Source organism: Festucalex cinctus, chromosome 20 (genome assembly GCF_051991245.1).
Source record: "Festucalex cinctus isolate MCC-2025b chromosome 20, RoL_Fcin_1.0, whole genome shotgun sequence".
Classification (NCBI taxonomy): Eukaryota; Metazoa; Chordata; class Actinopteri; order Syngnathiformes; family Syngnathidae; genus Festucalex; species Festucalex cinctus.
Window position 1 is genome coordinate 17,044,238 of NC_135430.1, and position 27,750 is coordinate 17,071,987.

General features: G+C 37.6%; 1 long non-coding RNA gene across 4 annotated transcripts in view; it reads left to right on the plus strand.

The window, feature by feature from the left end:
* Positions 1-27,750, plus strand: part of LOC144009231 (uncharacterized) — a 231,410-nt gene that overhangs the window by 94,586 nt on the left and 109,074 nt on the right. For 2 of the 4 annotated variants that reach the window (XR_013280864.1, XR_013280865.1), the window contains exon 5: positions 14,265-14,371. The exons of 1 other annotated variant lie outside the window; for it this stretch is intronic. This is a non-coding gene — a long non-coding RNA (uncharacterized LOC144009231). Of the gene's footprint in view, positions 1-14,264; positions 14,372-14,468; positions 14,562-27,750 lie in introns of those variants that run through there. One more of the 4 variants, XR_013280867.1, reaches the window with a different exon arrangement.

Below are 27,750 nucleotides of genomic sequence, written 5' to 3' on the forward strand. Positions count from 1 at the left end.
CATTGGCTGTGGTTGTTGAACAATAAAAATGTTGACTCAGTATTTGCCTCTATGGCTGAATGTATGCTAACATACATGTGCAATTGCAAGGCCCATTTATACCACGATTAGCGAGCTAGCTTTGCCTACATTCGTCATTCACCAGGCGCCTTCAAGAGTTTTGATCGCCCCTTTTGGGAACGCTCGGAGACTTACCTTGCTTTCTTTATAGACGTTTCACATTGCTCGGCAGAGAGCCAGCCGCCATTTTAGCTCGCTATGCGACCTAAATAACAATGGCGGCTTTCGTCCAAATAATGTTTCTACAAAATATATTAGGGGTGCTTTAAAAAAAATCGATTCAGCAATATATCGCGATATTACATCGCGCAATTCTCAAAACGATTCAATAGGCGGCCAAATTGATTTTTAAATATCCATTTTTGATGGAAAAATATTCACCAAAACGTCTTAGGGTTCACACTTTAACTCATTCACTGCCAGTCATTATAGAAAATTTTTACATTTCCAATACTCGCGTGATATTACATTCAATAATTATATATAAACCGAATCTACCAAATAACAGAATAGACTCCCTACTTTTTGTCCCGTCCCGTTCTTTTATAATTGACAGCAGAAAAATGTAGGTTTGCCAAAATACAGCCATTTCTCCCATGGACTCTGAAACTGTGTTTATTTCCTATAAAATGGGGCAATGATGTCATCTACCGGTGGTTGGGCATCAGTAAATTTGTTTCCAAGTTTGATATTTACAGTGGCGCATGCTCAGATTCGCCCCCATTTAGCACCGCTCTAAAAAATACAATTGACAAGTATACTTGTCAAAGGCAGTGAATGAGTTTTAAGCATGAAAAAATTTTACATTAATGGAACATTAAGCCTTAATATTTAATTTCATTAATTAATTTTAATTTAAGTTTCAGATAAATACATTTTCATACAAATCTTACACTGTACAAGTTTACTGATTAGAATTTCTAAATAAATAAAAAAATAAAAAACATATTTTTTTTATAAATAATAAATGATAAACAATTCGTATCGGGATTAATCGGTACCGAATCTAATCGTGACCTATGAATTGTGATATGAATCGAATGTTCAGGTACTAGGCAATTGACACCCCTAAAATATATTATTAAACTGGAAATTATTTTTGAAAAGTGAATCTCATAGTTATGGTCGTAACAACCAAATAAATAATATTGAGCAAACTTGTCATCACAGTTGGGATTCCTTTTAAGGTTGTTAGCACTCAAGCTAGCTAGTGGCTATTGTCTCTCGTCATGGTGTTGGTGAGATTTATTCCAGCCACCAAAAGCTTGAACATGGAATATTTTTGCGGATCAAACATGTCAATGTATAGGCATTTGAAATATTTCTATAATGAGTGACTATTAATGCTCAAACATTTGCTTGCTAGCATTGGCACTTAAGTGAAGGCAGCCCAAAATGAAAAGTACACAGTGTATGGATTTGCAGTTTAATGAGCAGACTGACCTTCTGGGCAACATATGAACAATGAATGCAAACTGAGAAAGAAATTGCCTGTAAATAAACTCACCCAATTTGAAGGGATTAATCTCACTTCGTTAGACCCCAGCTGTATCATAAGCTAAACGTTCCCTAAGCCACACAAACCGGGTCTTTTGTTTTCTGTTTTTGTCATTAAATTCCCTTCACCCTCTATGCTGTTACCAGCTAAATGCCGAAAATACTTTGGGGGGAGGGAAGGAAAAATCAATTTCACCTTTCGCTTCTTTGTGCATGTCGGGAGCTTTTCAGCATTGGAAACCTAATTAAATTACCCTCAAAGGGAGTAGGACTGGAAGCACGACCAGGCCACTCGGTTGCACATCCAATGATTAGCGCATCGATTTATTAAAATTGGCCTGCTAGCCAAGACAGGAGCCTTTTCCCGCTGGGGTCTTGTTTACTCCTGACTGAGAGTTGGAGCCACACTGCTGGGGGAGATAATTAGGTAAGAATGAGCAAGCATTTCACAGTTAGCGTTTCGGCTAGATGTAAGGCTTTGTTTTGTCCACACTGGTGTGGCAATAATGAACAGCCAACATTTTTTATTTTTTTTTTCCTTCAATTTGTGAAAGTTAACTTAGATATGGAAATAAGTCATTGTAGTCCCTATGGGGAAAGAAGACTACCCAGGATTGTACCTACTGCTTTCAAAGATTTTTGTACTGCATTTATTAGTAATGCACCTATACCGTGCACATTTTGTACTAACGTGAGGACTCGTCGATATTGAGCACCAAGACTGCTGCAAGTTACAAAATCAACTGTGACTGAACATCGGGTGTGCCCAAGCTATTACCTATGACGTTAAACAAAGCTGCTTCTTCTTTTTTTATTTTTTTTATTTTAATGTCTACACCCTTGCCCCGACGCTTTGACACAACAATACAGTAGTAAGTCAAACTGATGTGAAACAGGAAAAGGTTAGCAGACAACAGAGGTCACAGGTCGAAATTCCACCGCCTGCTGTTCTTTTAATCGGGCCTCGGAAAGAAGCGGTTGCCACACGGGGTCATCAGGATGTCCTGGCAGTACCTTTTGTGAGGAGGCGTGTTGCCTATGATCAAAAATACTTGCTATCCTCTTCAATTGTGACATTTTCCATCCAAAAATTGGATCGTTCCCTGGCTAGGGATAAACATTATACATCCAAAATAGTATTAATGAGTTTTTTTTAGGATCAGTCACTGTCTTGAGGCTAAACCAACATGAGATGTCATCATCCTTTGTGTAAATTTGGTAACTTGAGACTGCATTGATTATTAGTTTTCCTGATTATTAACTCATTCATTGCCATTGACGGAAAATTACGTCAAATTTTGTCAACACACATTTTTCACCGGACTAAAACTAGACTAGGCTAAAATCCTCCAGAAATGTATTTGAATGCTCACACGCAAATAAGATACCCATACATACAGTAAATAGATATTATTTTTTGCTAGAAAAGTCACATTTATTCTCTATGATTAGTTTAATAGTTGCCTTTCGCTATAGGACCGTGCAGTGGAGTGATACCGGCTCTGTAATTTGGGAAACCCCTAGAAACTAAGTTATCACATAACTATCTAAGCCTTTAAATAAAAAAACACAAAAGTGAAGGACAAGACGTTAAAAACATGCAATGTCTGACTCACTTTCTTCACTCATTCTGACATAAAGCTTTCAGATCAAAGTGAAGATTTGAACTTTGTTTAGAGCCAATGACGTAGTTGCTTCTCGGCCGCACTGCTGATATGTGCTCATTCAAACACTGTTGCCATTTAAATTGTATCTTGGAATTCAACTTTTAATACAAATCTTAGATATAATCTGCCATTTATTACTTCACAATGCCGCTATTGTTCATTGAATCATTACGAAGGTCTTGTCCAGCTCACGTTCAACTTAAAATAAACTCGTGTGACCTCTCTTACAAATAGAATGTTACAGAAAGTCAAACAGAGGGCTTTTTTTTTCCTTCTACATGAGGGCTCATAGTTCTTGTTGGATGGACAGTGTACTCGGAAATGCCCAACTCTCGGCCGCGTCGAAATACAGAAAGCTATTTTGTATGCATCCGATCCCGAGCTGACGATAATTGGCAGTCTCTCCTTGAATGATGGCGTTATTTCATTTCTCCTCTCGGCTATCTCGCGTACCCCTGGGAGCACTTCAGACTCTGTGTCAGTCATAGCCCCCCCCCACTCTGTAGGACAGAGAGGGCCTGCGGTATAGGTGTCCTCATCTGCTTCGCTTTTTTTCTGAAGTTCGATAATGCGCCATCATCGTGTCTCCTGGTGCATAATGAGGCATTGAGTGAAAATGCCATTGCCTTTTATTTTTAATGCCCATAATTAATTCAGTCTCCCTATGTGGAAGCGAGCTACTCAAAACGTATTCTGAAGGACCCAGGTGCCTTCAAACTGCTTTCATATTTGTATTTTGGGAGAAAAAAATGAAATTTAGTAGAAATCATTGAGAGAAATATCACTTGTGGGGAAGAGTGACAAAACACTCATGTCTCATGATAGATTTTCTTGACCTCATTTTACATCTTGCAGATAAATAAACATTTGGAGGTGGCACAATTGAGACATTTTTTTCCAAAATCATTTATCTAAAAAATATTGATTTTTATGCCAGGCCTGAGAGAGTTTCTGCCCATGTTTAAACCCTCAAAAACAGCATTGTTGTTGTTTGTAAACAGCATATCGCCACGGCGACAGCGTGCAATGAAATAAACAGATTCCAATAACTTGTCTTAACATTTTTTAGATGCAAAATTTGAAGACGATCTGATAAAATCACTCGGAGGAGTTTGTTAAAATATGATCCCTACGATGTTAAAATGTTACTATGAAAAGGCCAAAAATGACACATTCCAAAATAAATTAAAAACGACGGACTTCCTGTAAGGTTTAGCATATGGCTCCAAAAGACTTTTTGTAGGTCGTAGCTTTTGTTTTTTGCTTCCCAATTTTTGTAGATTTAGGTTAAGCCTGTATCAATTCAGAGTTCGCTCAAAGGTCACAGCATTTCCTAAACGTTCTCAAATCAGTCTTAACCATTCTCTAAACAGTCTTAATGGTCTTTATTGTCGCAAAATTGTAAAATTGTGGCCAAAATTGCACTTTCAAATACATTTCAGACTATGGCTACCAAAGACTTTTTTGTAAGTGTGAGTGCGCTACACATGCCTTACAAATTTTGTCGATCCTTTAAGCCGGGGCCGCTACAGATCAAATTTTTTTTGGAATCGTACACGACATTAACTAATTTGCTCCCAAAAACGTATAAATACGTTTTATTTTAAATATTACCATGATCCCAAAGACGTGTATATACGTTTTTTTTGTGTGTTTTTTTTTAATGCTCGAGCATACAGAAGGCTTTGATGCATCCTCTGAACTGAAGAGAATGCTCGAGGCAATGGTAGTGATTACAAAAGGGGCCAGCAGGTGGCAGCAGAGTATAAGAGATCAACCAGGGCCATGTTGCAAAATGCTCTTTTTCCCCAACTGTTTTTAACTGATTTGTGAATAATGATAAAACCTAGCTATATTTTAATGCAAATGGCTGCAATTTGCTTTTGTTCGTAAGACTCGGTGAGTGTGTAAAGTTTGGTGAATTTTCGTTCGGTTTTAGTGTCTCAAAAATGGGATTCTTTGTGGAATAGGAATATAAATTCCAACACAAACAATGGGGACTTTGTACTTGTCGCTGCTTGGGCCCTAAAAAAAAATAAAAAAAATAAAATCTTTCTCTGCAGTTATTATGCAAAACAGCACTGGTAAAACAAATAACATAAATACTGACATTATGACGGGAAGCACAGAACAGTCACATTATTGTGCAACAAGCAGAGGATTCCCAGCATTTTGCACAACACTGTAATCAACACGGCTGCATGGACAAATATGCTATAAAGGCTTGAGTAAAGTAGCTACAGTATTTAGTGCCAGTGTGCAATGAGGCCAAAGGTTCCTAATGTGAGCCTTGTTCATTGTCCTGAATTGAACTTCATTCTTGACAAGATTGTGCAGGAGGCGGGGCTTGATTAAATGTTTTCTTTTTTCGGAATATTATAAGAATCAGGTGCCAATCAAAAGGGGCTGTCATCATCACTAATGTATACTATATTGTTTATGACAAATTGCCTACCTTGCATAATGGACCTCAATCTGTCTGTCAGGCCATCCGCAAATCACTGGCTAATATTTCATGATCAGCTGCCGGTCTGCTCTTTGCCTGTCCCCTCACTGACATGTCAAGCGGATGCCAAGAAAAGAGTGAGAGGTATCGGAGAAGGTGTTGTCACTATGCGGACGAAGGGTTGGAGTGTACGGTGTACGTGACAGAAATAGCGTGAACTTCTGCCAAGGAGGAAATCGTTGCACTTATTTTACCGTGGCGGAGTATGATTGCAGTCAGAAAATGTCAAGTCATCAGCACCAGAGTTTGGCTCTGCTTTTGTATGTGTTTGGGACGACGTCGTTTTTTTTTTAGGGGCGGGGGCAATATGATGAGAAAAAAAAAAAAAGGAAAATTTGCCAGTTTATAAAGTAGCAAATTTGCCACTTCTTAACTCATTCACTCGCCGCCATTTTCACAGAAGCAATTCCGTTCGCTCCCGGCTATTTTACTGGATTTTGACTGATTTTGCAAGGCCCACAGAATATTGTGTTCGGTTGCCATAAAAGCATGGAAACTATCAAAAGAAAGATTAAAGTCTCTTCTTTCATCAGGGAAAAAAAAAAAAGTGTTTCTATCTGTTTCCGTTTTGCAGCAGTTAGCATTAGAAGAGAGCTAAGTTTCATCAGTTTTCACAAATCTATTTAAAATTCTAAGTAATTTAGCTTTTTTTCTAGATGGCCCTGGTTGATCTCATTTGCTCTGCTGCCACCTGCTGGCCGTTTGTGTAATAACTACCATTTCTGCAACCGTTCTTTGCAGCTGAGAGGCTGCATCAAAGCCTTCTGTATGCTCTAGTATAAAAACAAAAACAAAAACGCGTATAAATATATCTTTGAGACACAACTTTAAAAAAAACAAAAACGTATTTACACGTTATTGGGAGCAAATGAGTTAATATAACGAGAAAAAAAGTGGCAAGTTTGCCACTTTTTAATATGACGAGAAAAAAGTGGCAAATTTGCCAGTTTATAAAGTAGTAAATTTGCCAGTTTTTAAAGCAGCAAATTTGCCACTTTTTTCTCGTCATATTAAAAAGTGGCAAATTTGCTACTTTTTTTCTCGTCATTTTAAAAAGTGGCAAAATTGCCACTTTTTTCTGTCATATTGACCCTGCCCTCTTTAAAAAAAAATAAAAAAATAAAAAATACGCCGTCATAGTGGCCACTTTTTTTTTTTTTTTTTTTTTGGTAACAATTTTTGCGGGTTACTGAAAATTGATGGTGGGCCATACACCACCAATTAAAATGTTTAAATACAACATTTCAAGTATTCTTGACATAGTGTTCGAAGTAAATTAGTCAATGTTGGCATGCTGGAAAACAAAATACAGTACCTAACGTTTACATAAAAGCCTTTTCAAATACCTCCCAACTTTCTTACAAGTAAGAAGCCTGATATATTGTTTCTTTTCTTTTTTTTTTTTTTTTTTTTTTATAAACTACAGCTCTGTGCACATGTGCACTAATTTGACGGCCAATTGTTGGGATGTACAATCCGGTGCCATTTCCCCTTACATGCTTGTGCAACCCACGCACGCTACTGCCTTAACTTGCTTAACTTAAGCTCCTCAATTATTTAGGCCTGGATCAATACTCTGCACACTTGTGTAAGGAAAATGCAGGCGAGAGAAACACATTTAAGCTGGATCAGGATTATGGATTTGTATCAAATTATGTGTGGCCGCTCAAGCAAGAATCAGCGGGGAAATTCAGCTAAGTGGGAAAGCTTGAACTCTGGTAGTTTAATGAACATACACTGCTGAATTCATCCTAATTTACCTTCAACTTTAACAAGATATGTGTTGCATACAGGTCACACATCGATGACGCCATGCCTAATGAGAGAGGTCAATAATAGCATGTGTTGAATTTGGATGGCAGGAAAACATCTCGGGATTGTTGTGATCTACACTTATAGCTTGGCTCCCCCTAGTGTTTGGTTTCAGAAGCACAAGCTGTACATGGCACATCATAACTGTCCACAATGCAGTACATTTGCGATTCATTCTGACTTGTGGAAATTAGAACCGACTCGGAACTTAACAGATTTTACAATTGCGTGAGTCATTTGAGTATGTTTGGCATCCATGGCCGCATACTTTAAACATTTTAGTGCTCTGTTCCAAGACAAAACACAAATGATTAAAGGAAAAACCAAAAATGAAAAAAAAATAATCACAGTGAGAGAGTTTCAAAAATAGCGCACATTAAACACACGACGGGGATATCGTATCCCGGCACGAGGGTCAGGCGTGTAATTTGAAAAAAGAAAAAGAAAAAAAAGGAATGGTTAAATTATAGAGTTCATCTACATAGGAGAGTACAATACCACCTAAATCTGTGTCAAGAGGTTTCTGTGAACTAACAGCACCCTCAACCCAAAAAAATACAACCCCGAAATCGCATTAAAAGTACAATATTGTAAAACCAAGTTTAAAAAAACCTGCTGCACTGCCATATAATATCCTCATGTAAGGCAAAGTGTAATCTTATTTAACAGTAAAGGCCATTGAAGCGGAAGATTTAATAATAAGCCATCATGCACTCAAGTCTGTTGTGTGTTTTGCATCAAAGCCAACGTTGTGTTACGTTACACTTTGAAACAGACTGGTCGCATCCCTTTCCAATCAGATTGGGCACTCGCTTGTGTGGTGGTATGATTGATTACATGCATGCTCAGAGTGGACCATGATGGATGAGAGTGTGCGGTTTACCTGCCCGTTCATCAGATTATACCGTTAACCTTTTTTTATTCGAACCGCCTTGGGGGGATTGGGGGGGGGTGAGATCACATTTATGTGGCACCATTCCATCAGCACTGACTGCATTAATGCCAAGTACATGTCTGTGATCTGAACGTCAACAAGAGTTAGAAGCGCTGTTAATTCCTCCCATTGTTTTGGCTCGCTTCTCCTCCTACATAATTCATCCGATTCACATGATTCAAATTTCAGCATATTTAAAAATGTCACGCCATGTGTGCTTCTATTTTTTTTTTATTCCACAAATTCACAGTTTTCCCATAATTCAACATTTTTCACCTAAAAAAATGACCCATTCATTTGAATTGGGGCACATTAAAAAAAAAACAGATACAGATACTTCACATTTGAAATTTAAATCATTTTGGTCATTCAATTCACCTTATGAATGATTATTTTCAACTTGGCAAAATTTTGCAAGTCCAAAATGTTTGTTGTTGGGTTTTTTTTAAACCCAAAACATTCCCAAAATAGGACATATTGTACATTATTCGTGCTTACCTCAAAATTGCTTAACTGATTCAAACTATATATACTTCAACATGTGCAGATCATTCAAGCAATCTCATTTATTAGTCCCATTCACAAAATTCACAAAATGTTCCAAAGCCCCAAATTACAAATATTTACATATTCCCCTCCAGTTTCCACATACCAATTAAAACCATTCCGACATGTCATTCAGTATTATTTTAAGTTATTCTACATGCTTCAAGGTTTTTTTTATTTTTTTTTATTCAACCTTCACACTCAATTTCTCTAGAACTTGCAGTAGCTTGTTTGACAATTATTTGTTAAAAATGTACCTTTACAGTTGTTAAAGATTGCATAATAAGGGCAGATATTTCTCTTCGGAGGTCGACCATCATCTTCAACCTTCAACTGTAATTTCCTCTTTGACTACTTTCTGATTTAATAGGCAGATAATGTACAAGACGACAGAAAGTTCATCCAGTCAATTTCCAAGCTTTTTTTTTTTTTTTTTTTCCCACTCTTCCTTCCTCACCAAGTATAGCTGCCGTTTGAAAAACTGGCTTGCCTGGGTCGATCTGAATGTCCAATGTCCATGTCACTGACTTTATGCTCCTGTCGCTTCAAGCTATAGAATTCCCTGGAGGGGTTGCCATGGCAGCATAATAATATACCGAACTTTGAAGCAAATTCTCAGCCATTACATCAGAATTTCAGACTGACGTCATCGACTCACATTTATGCCCCAGAACATCTACTGTCAATTTGAGCTTCTAAATCCTTTCATGTTGTCGGTACAGCACACCGTGACAGCTTTAGACTTGGATCGCAAGCGTAAACCAAACACATGAATGATTTATGAATATTCTGCAGTAATTGCGTAGTCTTGTTTTCTCACAAATGACCTCATATTCCATAGCCGAAAAGCTCATGTCCTGCATTCAACAGTACTTTTTCGCCTTTTTTTTTTTTTGCCAATCTGGAATCAGGTTAGACTGAAATATATTTCGCCCGACCACAGGCAGCAACATCATCTCGGCTTTAGTTGGTCAGTTCAAAGCGTCCCTGTTACGTGTGCCCACAAGGAGTGACATATAAGCTATGCATCTTGTCATTTCTTTCACCGAGCAAGCGACTCTTCCAAGAGGGAAGCAAGCAGGCTGAGTGGTGTGTTGTTTTTGTTTTGTTTTTTACATTTTGGAAGGATGATTTAAGGTTCATGCCTCCTATAGAAGCAAAGTTAAAGTTTTAAAGTTCATTTCAGGAATGTTCTAAACAAGTATTTGTGGTGGGCTCCTGAGAGGCACGCCCAAGATGGAATTGATACTGCTGCTGTTGGGTTTTGCTACCACCTAGTGGCTGTGCAGCCTTGGGTACTACTACACAAAGTACAATAATAGTACCCATTCAGTTTGATTTGCTTTCAAGTGATTTGCACGACTTTTTGACTTTTGGTAACTGAATACAATTGATGACTCTTTAGTTTACCACATAGTGCCATAATTTCCCCCCATTTTAAAATAATGTCAATTAAATATGGCAGAAATGTGAAGAGTGATTTCCTCCCCTATTTCTGAGCAAGCACGTTAGATTAATCGTAGACTGATATTAGTGTAAACGGGTGAATTGTAACAATGGTGTTTTAATAAGCAATAAAACAATAATAATGACGATAAAAATGACTACTACTGTACTACCATACTACTACTACTACCTGTAATCATAGCAACTAACAATAGACAGCCAAAACAAGAACATAAAATAAAATAAAATAAATAAATAAATAAATAAAACAAAAAACATTCCATCATCACAGCTAGTGGTTCAATCAAATAATAATAATAATAATAATAATAATAATAATAATAATAATAATAATATTTTATTTTTTTTAATTCTAGGAATGGGCAAGTACCAATACCAGGCATCGATCTCAGGCTGTTACCCGACCTTATTTCAAGGTATCGGAGCGATCCAAGTATTGATCACCCTCTTGTGGCCGCTGTACGATCATGGAATAAGAATTAGAAATTAGAAGAACAGAAAATTGCCATTAATTTCATTGCATTTGAAGTAAAATGCTACATATGAAATATAAAGGCCTTTCAAAAAATGTTTGATTTGTTTTTGCAAATTGTATGTATCGAAGGTACTAGTGGCAACAACTTCACTATGTTAAACAGTTTGCTGGCAACAGCAAACTGTAATTAACGCAATTATCTTTGTTTAGGCTGAATTTGAGTCAAAATTCTAGCTAATGAAGTGTGTATCAGTTAAGCGCATGTACTTTTTAATTCAACCTATGGTCATGAAAAAAAGTACTGCTGTGTTATAAATTGAAATGTTAATGTTGAAACGTGGCAATTTAATTATCATTAACTCATTGACTGCCATTGACGGAAAAAGACGTCAAATAATGCATTTTTGCTGGGCTGGCAGTGAATGTGTTAAACACAATGTGCCAATATATTTTGTGATTATATTGCAGCATCCTTTTTTTTCCTTTTTTCTTTTTTTAAGGCAAATTTTGCTTAAAAATCCGTCAATTTTGGTTACATCTCATCTTAACTCATTGACTGCCATTGACGGAAAAAGACGTCAAATAAGGCATTTTTGCTGGGCTGGCAGTGAATGTGTTAAATGCATTCCATCCTACTTGGTACCAACAGGCGTTAATGAAACATATCTGTCATATTAAGCTAATTGAAGGTAGAAAATGATCACTCTCGACTCAAATGCACTGAAAACTAACATCAATATTCTCTCCTCATAAGACAATTGTTGGCGCAAACCTAATTAAGCGGAAACATGGTGCCACACGGTGTCAGCCCCGCCAGACAATTTGGAAGTTACACCCCTCAGGAGACCAATTTTCTGTTTGCCATTTCGCATGCCTCATCCATCACAACGTGGTGCCAGAGGCCAGTTGTTAGTGAGCACTGACCCTTAGTCATTCGCTGTGCCGGCTGCTCTCCTCTGGGAGGGTCAGTCACCATCATGAGACATCGGTATTCCTGCCTAGTCCGGCCGATCGAAAGATTGTACGTCGCTGCAGGATGAGGGCGAGGTCGCAAAGCCTCTTGCTTGTGAATACTCGATGTAAACGTTGCCGTTAAAAATGTTGCTACGCATCATGGGGACCGCATCCTGACCAGCCATGAGCTAAGTTACCAATTAAACAAAACAAAAATGTCAGGTTTATACACCATCTCTGACATTTTAAACATACATATATATTAACTCATTCACTCCCGGCCATTTTCACTGAAGCAAACCCTTTACTGGATTTTGACTGCTTTTGCAAAGGCCCACAGAGTATTGTATTCTATTGGTATAAAACATGGAATCTACCAAAAGAAAAATTAGCATCTCTTCTTTCATCAGGAAGAAAAAGGTATATTTCTATCTATTTCCGTTTTGCAGCAATTAGCATTAGAATATAGCTAGGTTTCATCCCAAATCTGTTTAAAATAGTGGGGAAAAGTTTGTTGTCTTATACTCTTCTGCCACCTGCTGGTTGTTTTTGTAATAACTACCATTGCTTCAAGCATTTTCTTCAGTTCCGAGGCTGCATCAAAGCCTTCTGTATGCTCTAGCATAAAAAATAAAAAAAAAAACACATAAAAAACGTATAAATACGTCTTTGGGAGCAAATGAGTTAATATGGATGAGGAGACAGACACAAAAATGAGAAAACAAGGCCTTTTTGACTCGTAAACGCTCCTGGCCCCTTCTGACACAACCTCACACTTCTCTTTTTCTTTGGGATTCGGCTAAAAAAAAAACCCAAATGATCACTTGTTGCTCTAAAGGAGGTGGGGAAATAGCAACCATGACAACAATCAATTTACACCACCGCAGATGTCTTTTATTACTCAAGGTGTCTCAACCAGAAAACTTCCCCAGTCAGATAGTCTTTGGAGTTTGTTTACGGCCTTGGAATGAAGTTCCTCTTTCTCGCAGCAGCAGCTCGAACCGATGTTCAACAATGTTGAATAAATGCTTTACAATTAATTCTTTGTAAATAATAAAAGAGTAAATGTGGGAGAATGTATACATCATAAATCTGTCCCCCAAAAAAATCTTATTATTCTCCTTCACAGAGGGAGACAGAACAGGATGCCTGGCAGTTCGTTAGGTAGCGCCCTGAATTTCATAGATGGAAAAAAGGAAACATGAGGAAGGAGGGTGGAAAAAAATAAACAATCGGTGCTTGTTTAAAGGGATACTTTACTTATTTAGCCATTCTTGGCAGTCAAAGATGAATATTTTGCCTATAATAAATTTGATATTTTCATTATTTTTTTTAATGTACAATTAGTACCTTTAAAAACACATTTTGCAACTTGCTATCGACTGAAAATGATTTTACAAGGGCTCAGGTAACCAATCACAGATCAGTTTGTGAATGTCACATGACCAAACCTGAGCCCTTGTGATGTCATTTTCAGTCGACAGCAAGTTGCAAAATGTGTTCTTAAAGGTACTAATTGTACGTGAAAAATAATGAAAGTATCAAATTAATTATAGACAAAATATTTTTATTGCTATAATGGGCTAAATAAGTGAAGTATTATTTTAAAGAGGAACACAGTATGGACGTGGAAAACGCAATATTGACATCTATAAAATAAAGTGCCAGGACTTAGACATTAATTTTTTATTTTTTTTTTGTTATTTCTCTTATTTACCACTAAATTAAGACAAATTGATTCTTTGTCTTGGATCGTTTAGCTTAGGCAGAGGTCTGCTCAAACCACACAAACGTATCAACCATGTCTACTGCAGTGACATTTTTTTTCATAGTTTATGACTTGAACTTTTATATAGTATAATGACAAGCAGTTGATTTAAAATGTTAGCGCGCCAGCATGCGAGTGCCAAACGTCTTGTAAACGGTATTATTTACAAGTATTTTCCGCTGACATTACTCGTGTTCAATCTGGTTTATGATAGATGTGTCATATCAGGAACTGACATCATTTTGGGGCATTGATGAAGAATGCAGCGGAATATTCAGATCCTTTTTTTTTTTTTTTTTTTTCCCCAGCACACAGCTAGACCTATACTTTGATAAAGGTTTAATGTGTAGCACATTTAGGTTGAATTAAATTTAGTGTTGCGCATTTCTCACCTGAGAAATAGCATTGCAACCAAATGAGAAAATCGATATTTCAAGTCGTCGGTGCTAAATGAAGTGTGATGGAGTCCAAGTTACATTATATATATATATGATCTCATCAGCACCAGCTACCCTCTGTGATCATCTGATGATAGGAAACGTTCCACTGAGTGCCTGTAATTTTCCATTATTGAATAGGTGCTTTCAAGCCAGACGTTCTTGTGCGACATCCTCTTGAAGCCTGCTGATATTCTCTTCACATCATGCATGAATATAAAGACAACCTGATGGATGCCATGTAACTGGTAAGAAATTGAAATCAGCCAATCATTATAGAAGAATTTTTTTTTTTTTTTACATTTAGCCCCCATTATGCCCCTTTCTTATGTACTGTTTTTGCAGTCTTTCTGCAGAAGCAATTTCCCTCCGGGGACTAGTGATGGAATAACGTTGAAGTTGAAGCTGATTTATGTGTTTGTGTTTCGTATTTACTGCCTTATATATCGTCCACCATTTATGACCATCTTTCCCATCTCCATGCCTCATTCCAAGACTAAAATCTCACTAATTACACACCAACAGAGAGTTGTGTTAAGTGACAGGCAGACTCGTATACCTGATGAGACACATATTATATTTTTAATCATAACTCAACTTTATTTTTAAAGCACTTTAAAACGAGCATTGCTGTATACAAAGTGCTGTACATGAAACATGGAACATCATGCAGTGAAGAGTAAGATAAGTAAAATAAGAGCAAAACAAAACATTGTAAGTATACAAGTGTATACAATTTACATCAATAGATTGTCAGGGTTACCTGTTTGACATCTATGAAACACGACACAAAAAGTATGTACTGTCAAAAACAAGTGTGAAATTGATTTTGTTGGTTATTTTTCTGCCACTAGATGGCATCATTTCATTTGTAAGAAATTGGTGACAGCTCAGTGCATTTTTGTTTTCATATGAATAGCTATCTAATCTTTAACATGAAGTAACTTGTTAAATTCTGCACAGTTTTAAAATTGTAAAATACAACTTCACCCCAATCTCCACAAATATGTGCGTTATTATTACATTTATTACTGCTAAATTTTGATGTGGATGTTTCTGTCGCCCTCAGTACAGGTTTTCCAAGTAAGCGGTTGTTTAATAATAATTATTATTATTATTGTTATTGTTATTGTTATTATTATTGTTATTATTATTATTTTTATTTTTATTTATTTATTTTTATTTTTTATTTTTTTTAATCATAGACCGACAAACGTGTTAAATACGCCACAAATTCAATTACTGGTAACACAGATATGACAAGGATTAGCGTCTTTATAAATGCGCCACGCAATGCATTCTGGGAACAATATATAGGCAAAACAGGTAGATTTAACACGTCCAGGACTCAGTGTTGCCGCGTTCCATTTGTATTTGTTTTATATTTTGGAACAATATGATTACAGTTGAGCTCCGTATTTTAGGGCTGGCAGACAAATAGCGAAAATCTGCGTATAATTGACGGCAATTGTTTTTAAGTTACATACCGTTATTTTACCCATGCGGCCCCTGGGTTAACATGAGTTTGACACCCCTGATCTACGCTAACACAGTCGTGAAGTCAGAAGTACAGTGAATATTTGCATGAAAATCACTTCTGGTCAACTAATAAAAAAAAATAAATGGGAAAAACAGTAAGAGATGAAAAGTGAGTGTGTGGCATTGTGCGCGTTACGGCATTTTTCCGTCCAGTGTCATTTAAACCTGGGTCCTCCTGTCATTTTTAACTAGCTGTCCGACCCTTCAGTTGAGAGCTACTGCTCAAAGAGACACTCGCATACGTGGCAGTAGCCAACCGTGATGGCAGCTGCGGCCTCCGGCTAGCAGCTTCACCTTTTGTGACGAGCCCTTGGAAACGATTATTACCTCAGTGGCAGAAATGGATTTAAATGGGCCTTTAATTCTCTCTCTTTGTTATAATGAGGTTCAGTCAACACATCTTGTGTAAAAGGAGAGAAGAACATAATAATTGATTGGATAGATGCATTGGAAATGGAAATGGTGAGCGCCGAAGCATAAGAGAGCTGCTGAATGCTGTCAGCTGACATGTTCCGTTCCCGCTACCTGCTGAGATAGGCCACATGACTGAGGCACTGATCATTAGCGTGACCCCCCTGTGACATGGGCATGCCTCCATACCTCCTCCTTGCCTTCATCTTCCTCCCTCTTTGCTCCCCCCCATGTGTCACGTTATCCCCTTTACCCCCCATCAGGTTCCCTCTAATATGGCCATTATTATTGGCCGATGACAACAGGCAATCAGGCCGTTTTAGCCACAGGAACTTTATAACTCAGGTGTTACTGGTATGCGCTCGTGCACTTTTGACACGAGGTGATTGGAAGCTAAAATGAAATCCCTGCCAATGGGCCTTTGAAAGCCCTAAAAGCTGAAAGCCCCACAAGATAAGAACCGCATTTATCACGGCAGTAAACTATAGCTGACAAGCAACCCTAAGGTAGTTCCAACCGAGCAATCTGATCGGTCAACTTGACACTTCGTAGACACTCAGCATGGTAGCAAAGCTCGCTGTGCTCAGATGAGAAAGCCTGTCATCGCTATAAACATCACCGCGCCGTTGATTGGAACACACCGTGATGTTGTTTGTGCTGCGCATGTTTTATGCAATGGCGCGTTGAGAGACACTTAGATTGGATTTCATTTTCAAGTGTAGAATTGCACTTCAACATATACACGGAAGAGTTGATCATATTTTGCTTCTTGTGTGCAATTCTATCTATCTATCTATATCTATCTATCGCTACTTTTGAGTTTGCTCTCTTTGCTAGCTATCTTAGCTATCTATTTAGCTAGCTAACTTCTCTCTCAAGTTTCTATCTATCTATCTATCTATCTACTTTTGAGTTTGCTCTTTGCTAACTATCTTAGCTATCTATTTAGCTAGCTAGCTAGCTAGCCTCTCCCTCTCTCTCTCTCTCTCTCTCTCTCTCTCTCTCCCTCTCTCTCTCTCTCTCTCTCTCTACGTTTGAGTTTGCTCTTTGCTAGCTATCTTAGCTATCTATTTAGCTAGCTAGCCTATCTATCTATCTATCTATCTACTTTTGAGTTTGCTCTTTGCTAGCTATCTTAGCTATCTATTTAGCTAGCTAGCCTATCTATCTATCTATCTATCTATCTACTTTTGAGTTTGCTCTTTGCTAGCTATCTTAGATATTTATTTAGCTAGCCTCTCTCTCTCTCTCTCTCTCTCTCTCTCTCTCTCTCTCTCTCTCTCTCTCTCTCTCTCTCTCTCTCTCTCTCTCTCTCTCTCTCTCTCTCTCTCTGTATCTATCCATCTAAAATTTTAATTATTAGATCTATACTGATTATTTCACTGCAGATATTGTGCATACAAACGTTGGTGAGCTGTTTTGGTCCATTAAAAGTCACTTAACGGTCATGTTCCACAGGAATCCACACAGACATGAACCTTCATGGATTGCGTGGCCTGCGCCACATCACTGTCAGTCGTTATATGCATTCCAGGCCAGTTGCTATTATGTTCCTTATCAGAGAGAGAAGGTCAGATCTTTAGTCTGTTCTCGCTCCAGCACCATTTGTTCTCCTCGTGGGTCTGTTTTCAGATCTCAGTCCAGTCACATTGCCATGCGCCCCACAGCAGCCATTGAAGGAAGACAGACACTGGAGCTTTAAAGAAAATCGTGATACAAAATTGGAGGTTCTCTTGTTAATATGTGACCCAGCGTCACACAAAGGAAGTAAAAATACTGTGTAGACTTGATGTGAGATCTGACATGATCACATGAAAATCTTTTTTTTTTTTTTTTTTAATGAAGCTTTTGTCTACATTGTAGTTGGCATTGATAAAAATACTTCCAGACTCATTACAAATTTCCTACGATAAAGCATATTAAACAAAAAAAAAGTGTAGGTTGTGAATGCCATTTGATTAAATCAAATGATTTGGAGACATTTACATCATGGAGGGACTTGCTTTGGAAATGTCACAAGGAATTACTTGTTGTTTTTTTTTGATAGGACTCTGAGACACAGTTGCCAATAACAGCAAAAAGGCTGTTTGTTTGTTGTACAGCACCAAATAGTTTCAAATTGGGTTGCTTTTTCTTTCTGTGACCTCTTGCCATAAATATTCTATGAAGCATTGACGCTTTTGATCCATTAGGGGGCACTATGTTATTATGAAAAGAAAGAGAGAAATGCATAGTTGAAGAGTACATGATGTGGTTGATAATATAAAAAAAAAAAGAAGTAAAAATTATTGCTTTGTCCATTGACCTTCATTCAAATCAAAGAGCACAACTGTTATGATTTCAAGGGCCATATTATGTTTAATTCATATATTCAAAGGGTCGGACTGAACATGCAGCTGCTACCCCCCATAAGAGTTCAAATGTATATATGTAAAATGAAAAACAAATACATATCATGTACAATTTTAAATCTATTATGGATTTTTGTTAATGCATTTTGTGCTCTTGAAATTTCCAAATTGAGTCTTTTTTTTTTTTTTTTTTTTCTAAATTGACCATTTATTTATTTTATTTTATTTTTTATTGACCATGGTAGATTCATGCACACCTCTAGAGTTGTCATTCATCACTTAAATTTTTTATTTTTTTTTAAATGCACGATTAGAGGACATGACACATTCATACCTGGAGTCTGTTATGAAAATGCATAGTGAGTGCTGATATTTGGAAAGATTATGAATATACCCCCACATTGACATCCTTTAAATCCACTGGATAGGACACAATGATGTTCATTGGTGAATCGTAAAACACCAGATTTTCTCCTTCACACTTCATTTTTTTTATTTACAGTATTTATTTTCTTCCCCCTCCCACAGAAAAGCGTTGCTTGTAAATTGTCCATCTTGGCTTGATTCCCGCTTTTGCTTTTTGATTCCTCCAAAACTGTAATTAATTGCGCTTCGGCGTACAATAGAGAACATTGAAAATTTCCAACTCTATTTCTTTGGACAAGAGATTTTCTCCAATGTGCACCGGACCACAAAGCTCAGGTAGAATCTGACCCAATTGTCTGTGATAGATCTCCGTTTAAATGCAATCTGACATCTTTTCTGCTTTGCACGGCGACTATTAAAGTGGGATGAGGTCTCTGGGTAAACGTCTTCACATCACATCTCATCATTATTCCTACATTTATTAAATTAGGATGATTTATGGCTGGTGTGCACTATATTACCTAAATGACCATTTAACTGAACACAGGAATTTCATTAACTTCTGACCTCCCGAGTACAGACTGTGCCGCTTCAGTTTAGCCGAACGAAAAGCGAGCGCTTGACGTGCGACGTCGGTCGTTCTCACAGGTCAGTGCTTTCGGTATGCGCGGTAAAACACTTTGATCATAACTGTAACATCATGTAATTAATTAAATAGCTTTAAGAGAGAGAAAAAAAAATTGAAACACACATCAACTGGGTCATATTTTTGGCAGTTGCGGATGATCTATATCGTGTTTGGAGCTGGCACATACACTTACTTATTACAGACTTAATAAAATAAGTTAAAAAAAAAACTGTATTCAAAAGCCAAATTATATTTTGTCGAACTGCAGTGCACCACACCGAGTGCATTTTATACTGTTTATTGTTTTTTATTGCTACATGAGGGGGAAAAAAAAAAATCTACTGTAGGCCTAATATCCTTCCGTGTACTGCAACAAAACAAGTATTGTTAAACACGAATACCTCAAAGGCAGCGTCGAAAAATGATTAACGATAGCTTTGTCAAGACAGAATTCCCAGTAAGAAAAATAAATAAAATAAAATATTTTAAACCTGACATGGAACACAGACTGCTTGTTGTTCAATGACTGCAAATTAATAATAATAATAGAAATAATAAAAATTCAATTAAAAAAAGAAAATAAAAAGTGAGTATAAATAAAGAGGAATGGATATTTTCTCCAAAAACAAAATATAGAACAAAAAGAACGATGGATTTCAACTTATTTGTCAGTATTATCACTTTTATCTTAGAATTCTCACTTTACAGTCAGAATTCAGATTTTAGAGAATAATAGAGAATAAAGTGAGAATCCTTCCAACCCTTTCCCCAATACATTGGCCCTAATCTCTTCCTTAAATATTAATTTATATATTTATAAATATTATTTTGTTTTGATTTTGTTTTCTTTTTTTTTACTGAATATTTTTCTCAGTTTTTAATTTTTATTATTTTTTATTTTTGATCATTAAAAAAAAATCCTAAAAACTGGAGAAAAAAAAAAAACGTAAAATTATTCTGAAAAACATCAATCAATCAATCAACTTTATTTATATAGCACCTTTCATACATTCAAAATGCAACTCAAAGTGCTGGATACAATACAATACAATACAATGGATACAATAAAAAGAAAAACGAAAAAGCCCCCCTACATCCCCATTATTGTACCGACAGACACACCCAAAACCCAACAAACGCATGAAAACCACAACATGGCGGGGCACAGAAGTACCCTGTAAGGAAAGGCAACATGTCTTGTCAAGACTATATTAACATCATAACAACCCCAAAACACAGTCATAACAGTTGTAGCCATCTTACGTTGCCATTTCATAAATTTCTCCGGTTTTCACTCCCGTGAGTCATGATTTACAATACGAGATAATATAGCCTGAACGGTCGATGCAAACAGTGAAGTTGGTTCTTTCTCAATATGGCATAAAATCCCTATAGTTAATGAGGAAAAAAACAAACAGAAAATGTTAATAACAGTGGCAACGTAAGATGGCTACCCTCTGGCTTCAGAATTGCTTGTCCAGTAATATATATTGTACATCCGGGGTTGCTTGTTGCCTCACAATCAAATGAAATTGCTTCCGCTGGCGTCACTCCGTGCTCAAGCGTGCTCAAAACGTGTTGCACGTGTAAATAATTCAAACACACATTGCAGCGACATCCGCGCGGCAACACGTGAAGGACATGTATTGCGCTTCTGTGACTTTCCCTTCCAATTCCCGACTGGAAGGGAGCCGCGGATTCATACAATGAATATAAAGAGCCGAGCATGCTGAGATGCATAAATGAATGAGAATGTCCCCCACGCCGACCCAACATCATCAGCTAGCCATGTTCCTTGATTGTTCACAGCAGAGCCTCCTTTGAATTCAAAGTGGCCTTTTTTTTTTTTTTTTAAATCTATGCAATTCACCTGGGACCTCTGCTTGTGTGTGGATGCGCTGCAGCGTCATTTTTTCAGCCGGCTTGCAATGAGATTTGGTTAAGCCTGCCACAGCGTGCCCCTTCGACGCCCCCCTGGGGTCATGTCGGACGGACAGGCCGGCTCGATATGTAAAACTGTTCCGGAGATTTCCACAGTGCGGGGTTGAAGGAGTTGGGGTCAGGGTGACGCGGCGTCACGACTGCCCTTTTGTTTTTTGCCATTTCGAGGTTACGCTTCGAGCTCAATGTGAGACCGGTTGCGTTTGATAGGATGAAAAATGAGAAACAAATCTGCTTTATTATGTATCTCGGCTCTTCATGTGTGCATCCCCCGTCTCCTCCACCCCACCGTGCGGGTTGACAGCGCTGTTCATTCCACTTGGGGTGATGATGTAGATGTCGCGGATTGTATTGGCAGCTGCCAATGCCGATACAGCGTTTGGGAATGAAGCAGTGTTTCACACAGTATCTTAATGTAATTTACAAGGCTCTCTGCTTCCTGGGCAGACTGGATGCTGCAGGGTCAGCCAAAGTCGAGGAAACAAAGTAAATATTACGGACAAGGCGCCCTTCCGACGGTCATGTTTTCGAGACATTAAGTGATTGCATGTGATTTAGGATAAAATTACTTGTCAGATATAATGTATGAGTCTGAATTTGATTGCATTTAGGTGGCAAGCAGTGAAAGCTCATGACGTGAATGGAATAATAAATATATATGCCTAAAAATTGTCTCAATTTTGAAAGGCTGGGCATATTTAATCCTGTTTTTAGAGCTGTCAAAATTAATCGATTAATTGGCAAGTAATCGATGATCAAGTTAATCAACTATTTTAGCTCATTCATTGCCAGGCATTATCATAAGTTTTTCTTCCTCCCACTCCTTTTCAGGCTAGGTTTAGAAAAATTTGTCGAGAAAAATTGATATATTATTAATATTGATTATTGCCTCAAATAAATGAACAAAATTTTTTTACTGAAGCAACTCCCTTCGCTTCCGGTGTTTTACTCCATTTTCCTGATTTTGCAAGGACCACAGAATATTGTGTTCTATTGCTATAAAAACATGCAACCTAGCAAAAGAAAGATTAGAGTCTTTTCTTTCACCAGGAAAAAAAAGTATATTTCTATCTGTTTCCGTTTTGCAGGAAAACTAATTAGCATTAGAATATAGTTAAGTCTCATCATTATTCACAAATTTGTTTAAAACTGTGGCGAAAACAGCTTGTTGCAACATGGCCCTGGTTGATCTCTTATCCTCTGATGCCACCTGCTGGTCGTTTTTGTAATAACTACCATTGCTTTAACAGTTCTCTTTAGTTCAGAGGTTGCATCAAAGCCTTCTGTATTCTGTAGCATAAAAAATAAAACTAAATAAAAAAAAACCATATAAATACGTCTTTGGGAAACTGGTAATATTTAAAATAGAACGTATTTATACGTTTTTGGGAGCAAATGAGTTAATAATCGAGTAAATGTTTAGAGCCATTTTTAAATTGAAAATTGTCCAAATCCTGGCGATTTCAGCACATCAACTGTAATTTCTGTCGTCCTTTATGAAAGAAGACTGATTATCTTATGTGTTTAATCAAAATACATTTTCAACCATCTGTTTTTACTTTGGTAAACAATGACCAAACCGGTAATATAGTACATCAACCCCCCTTTTAATGTCATGTCCGCCTGTGTTTGCCTGCCCTTCGTCACGTGTCAACCAATCAGCATCCTCTGCCACTTGTGTCTTTCCCAGCTGTGTCTAATTGTGTCAATTAGTGTGTGTATTTAGTTTCTTGTCTCCCCTCTGTCCGCGTCGATTCATTGTGGTTTTCCCCCCCCGTCATGTTGCCCGTTTTTTACCTGGAAGTTCCCCCATGTTTTGCATTGCTGTTTTTGTTGGATATATTTGTTTGTTAGCCAGATCCTTGTTTTTGTTTCTTGAACTCCCCTTCAAATATGATAAGTGTGCTTCATAAATTTTGGGAACAACTGCGTCTACATTTCTGCCTGACCTTTCAACCTGTGCAACATGTGCTTACGAAGTTCAGTCTACTGCTGTCACTATTGCTTGACAGTTGGCTAGTTAGTTAAAATGGCGTGCGACTGACACCTGCGCCGTTTAAGTGAAGCAGGACTTATCCAAATGCGCGTTGTAAATGGCTCCATTCAGTGTCGAATTGCGCAGTTCATGATTAGCGTGTTCAGATTGCGGCGAATGGGACCCGATGCAAATTGCAGCACTTTCTTTTGAGAGATCCCTCATCTCATCTACAGCATATGCAATTTTAAAAGGCTGCACTTCCTCCAGCATTTTTTTTACGTCCTATCATTAGCCATGAGCAATTGTCTGGCAGACTATAGGCAGTGCACCATTTTTTTTTTTTTTTTGCTTGATTGTTTGTAGTCCGTAAATCTTCACGCGCATATGCTGCCCTTTCCCTCTGCCTTCCTCCTTCCTTGCTTACATCAATTAGCGCAGGCGCTTTTAAGAAGAGGCCTGACACTCCTCCATCTGTTTGAAGATGACTTGGGAGCTTTCAATTTTTGACCACTTTGCCGCCGTGGCATGCGACGTGTCACCCAAGACAGGGAATAGCTGTTATTTACAGGTGTGGCATGCTGGCTGGTTTAGTATGCAGGCCGGCGTATCAGCGCAAATACAATTTCCTCTCAACAACAAGGTGATTTCCTCTTCGGGGAGCCTGCCTCGGCATGGCAGGAAAGCTGGCAGCGAGCGCGGCGAGCTGTTGAATTGTTCACCGAGTCCAAATAGATCAGATGACACAATGTTAGGTTTGCGGGTTTATTAGATTGCAGCGGGACATAATGGAGCTATCATCGCAAGTTCTTTTTTTTTTTTTTTCAGATGTAGCCAGCCAGTCAGCACTTCAATGTAATGGGGGACACTAGGGGAGGATGGTGCAGTTTTGCAACCCATGTTGTACAAGATCTCCATAAGTATTTTATGTGCACATAAGCTTGGGCTGAAATGTTTTTGATTGCAGTGTACTTGGATCACAAGGGACGTAACAACCGCATAGCAACTATTAAAAAAATAAGAATGACTAGACAAATCAAGTGCCGAATAAACCATCATCATCAAAAGGGGACCTAGCAACTGCATAACAACTGCAAATATAACAAGGGACATAGTAACTGCATAGAAACTACAAAATAATAATGAAAAGACAAATTAAGAGTGACAAATACATCATCATCATAAGGAACATAGCAACTGCATAGCGATTACAAATATCACAACAAGGGACATAGCAACTGCATGGCAACTAAATAAAATGAGAATGAATAGACAATTTAAGAGTGACAATTACATCATCAGCATCACCAAAAGGGACATAACTGCATAACTACTACAAATGTCATGACAAGGGACATCACAACTTCATAGAAACTACAAAATAAGAATGGCTTGACAAGTTAAGAGTGCCAAATACATCATCATCATCATAAGGTACATAGCAACTGCACCACCAAACCTGTCATTACAAGAGACATAGCAACTGCATAGCAACTACAAATTAAGAATGAATTAAGCAGTGGCGTAGCAACTACAAAATAAGAATGACTTAAGAAATTTAAAGTGCTAGATTAAATCATCATCATAAGTGACATAGCAACTGCATAACAATTACAAATATCACGACAAGGGACGTAGCAACTACAAAATAAGAATGACAACACAAATTAAGAGTGCCAAATAAATCATCATCATGAGGGACATAGCAACTGCATAACAATTGCAAATATCGTGACAAGGAACATAGAAACCGCATAGCGACTACAAAATTAGACTGACTAGACAAGAGTGACAAATACATCATGACAAGGGACAAAGCAACTTCAGAGCAACTCAAATAAGACTGACTAGACAAATTAAGGGTGACAAATACATCATCATCATCATAAGTAACATAGCAACTGCACAACTACAAATACCATGACATCTACGGATATCCTCTTTAAACGAAAAATAAAACAAACCGTATAATATATATAGTATTAGAACTCAAATTTTGTAGGGGATTGCCAATGGTAATCCTTAGTTGAAGGTTACCTTATTGCTTTGGACACTTGTGAAATCACGAGGCTCACATGCCGGTCAAAAGTGATGGAGAAACGGTGATATAACGGCCATTGACTTGAGGGAAGAATTGGACACATGGGAGCAATCGTTTGGCTTGCACAAAGCAGTTTGACTGAATCGACGTTTTATGACACAAAGGATCCCACTTTACTACACCAGCAAACATAATGAGTTATGCTCGCTAATACAGCGTGAGGCTCGTTTTATGAGTTATGCTCCGACTTTGGGGGGGAAAGCGATGACAAAGCAAGATGTTTTTGAGCACTGCACTCCAATCCAGCTTTATCCTCTTCCAAATATGGTCATCGTTGATCAAGACAGGGATGCCAGAAATGCCAAATATTAGACTGGAGTGGTGACGAACATGAAGAGTGAGGAATACCTGAAGAAAATATTAACCGATAAAGATAACCTTTCATCACAAATGTCGACAAAGAAATGATACGTTTTTCTTTTATTTATTTTGTGTCTTCATATTTAAAAACAGATTGTCAATGTTTTCAATAATGTATTTTCATTCTCATTTATTTTTACATTTTATTATTATGAAATAATTAGATTGTGTTGATATTAAGTTTGTCTATGGTTTTCTCTGTTAAATATTATTGTATTTTTTATTATTTATTTATTTATTTTTATTTTTGTCCGGTGTGACGCTATAGATTGCCTTTTATTATTATTATTATTTGTATTTTTGTCTGGTGTAACGTTATAGATTGCCTTTAATTAAAAAAACAAAACTAAAGTGACGCTTAAAAAATAAAATCAATAAAAACTAAAAAAAATTACTCTAAAATATACATTAATTAAATAAATAAATTAATTAAATAAAACCAATAATAAAAGGGTTTATCCCATGTCAATAAAAATGTGTGTGTGTGTGTGTATATATATATATATATATATATATATATAATTTAAAATTAATACTAAAAGTAATAAAAAAACAAACTAAAGTGACACTTAAAAAATAAAATCAATAAAAACTGACAAACTTGCTCTAAAAATATAAATAAATTTATTACATTAATTAAAACTAAAGGACTTAAAAAAAGTAAAAAAAAAAATAAAAAAAAAAAGGAAAAAAAAAATAAGTCTTTGGAAAAAAAAATCTATACATTATAACCTTGCTGGAAAGTTGGCAGTTTGCTTCCGGGACACTGTCAACAAATACTCAAGCAAGACACAGCAGTTTAAATGAATTTCCTGTCCGGGGAACATACTGTCGGATTGTTCTTCTTCCTCTCGTCTTCAACCTTGTTACTATTTTTGCATTGATAAATGCGACCCGGGAAGTGGAGGAACGTCAGAATGTCCAGGTTATATTTGGGTCAGTCCCGCGTTCCAGCACGGAAGCGTGACATACCCGCAATGAGCCAGAACTGTCACACTGCCTGCTGCGTGCAGGTCAGCGTGCTCTGCGCTACCCAAGGCTTTTAGTCCGCATCCAAAGTGAAGCTCACCTGCATGGAAAATCACCCAGCGGCCTCCTTGTCCTTCATTAATTTGTTGACTTGGCCCACACAATCACCTGATGGGAATACACATAATCTCCTTAGTCAGTGCTCCAGATGCCAGAATGAGTGTTTGGCATTTCCCCCCCCATTCCTAGCCGCAAATGATCATAGTCGTTGAATTGCTCTAAATGCCACTGTTGCCTTAGTGCTGGGGAGACGTTGATTTACGAGCGCTGAAATATGCATCTGGCCCCGCTCTCTACACTGACACTTTGGCGTCAATCCAAAGGTGATGGCGGTCCGTATTGTATTTCGACTGATTCTTGGTATGTGATTTTACGCAGAGGTCTAATTGAAAAGGGAAATGAATCGCAAAGAAAAGTGAAAATGAAATTAAAGTGAGGGAGGTAAGTGTTGGCTGATTCCCCAAGGACGACATGCCACAAGGCAAAAGCCCTCGTTACGTAACGGTTTTCCCTCTACTCCTTTGGAAAAGAAATAAAAACACACACGTGCGTACTTTTGGCCGCACAAACTCCAACCAAAGCAATTAGGACTGAGAAAATAACAGAGCAGAAGTATCCGGTCGAGTGTTTCCATCACATCTACTGTTTCGTTTTTTTTAAGGCAGGGTTCTTTACCTTATATTCACCGAACCCTTCTGTCAGGGTTACCTGTTTGACATCTATTGAACATGACACAAAAAGGAAAGGAGACACTCATTTCAGGGCTCGCGAGGAGAGGAACTGACTGATACAATTCACTCCTACCCTCTGTGAAGATTCCTCTCCTCACCCTCTCTGTGGTTTTCCACGCCCTTACACCTTCTTTAACTCATCCACTCCCAGCTGTTTTACTGGATTTTGACTGATTTTGCAAGGCCCACCGAATA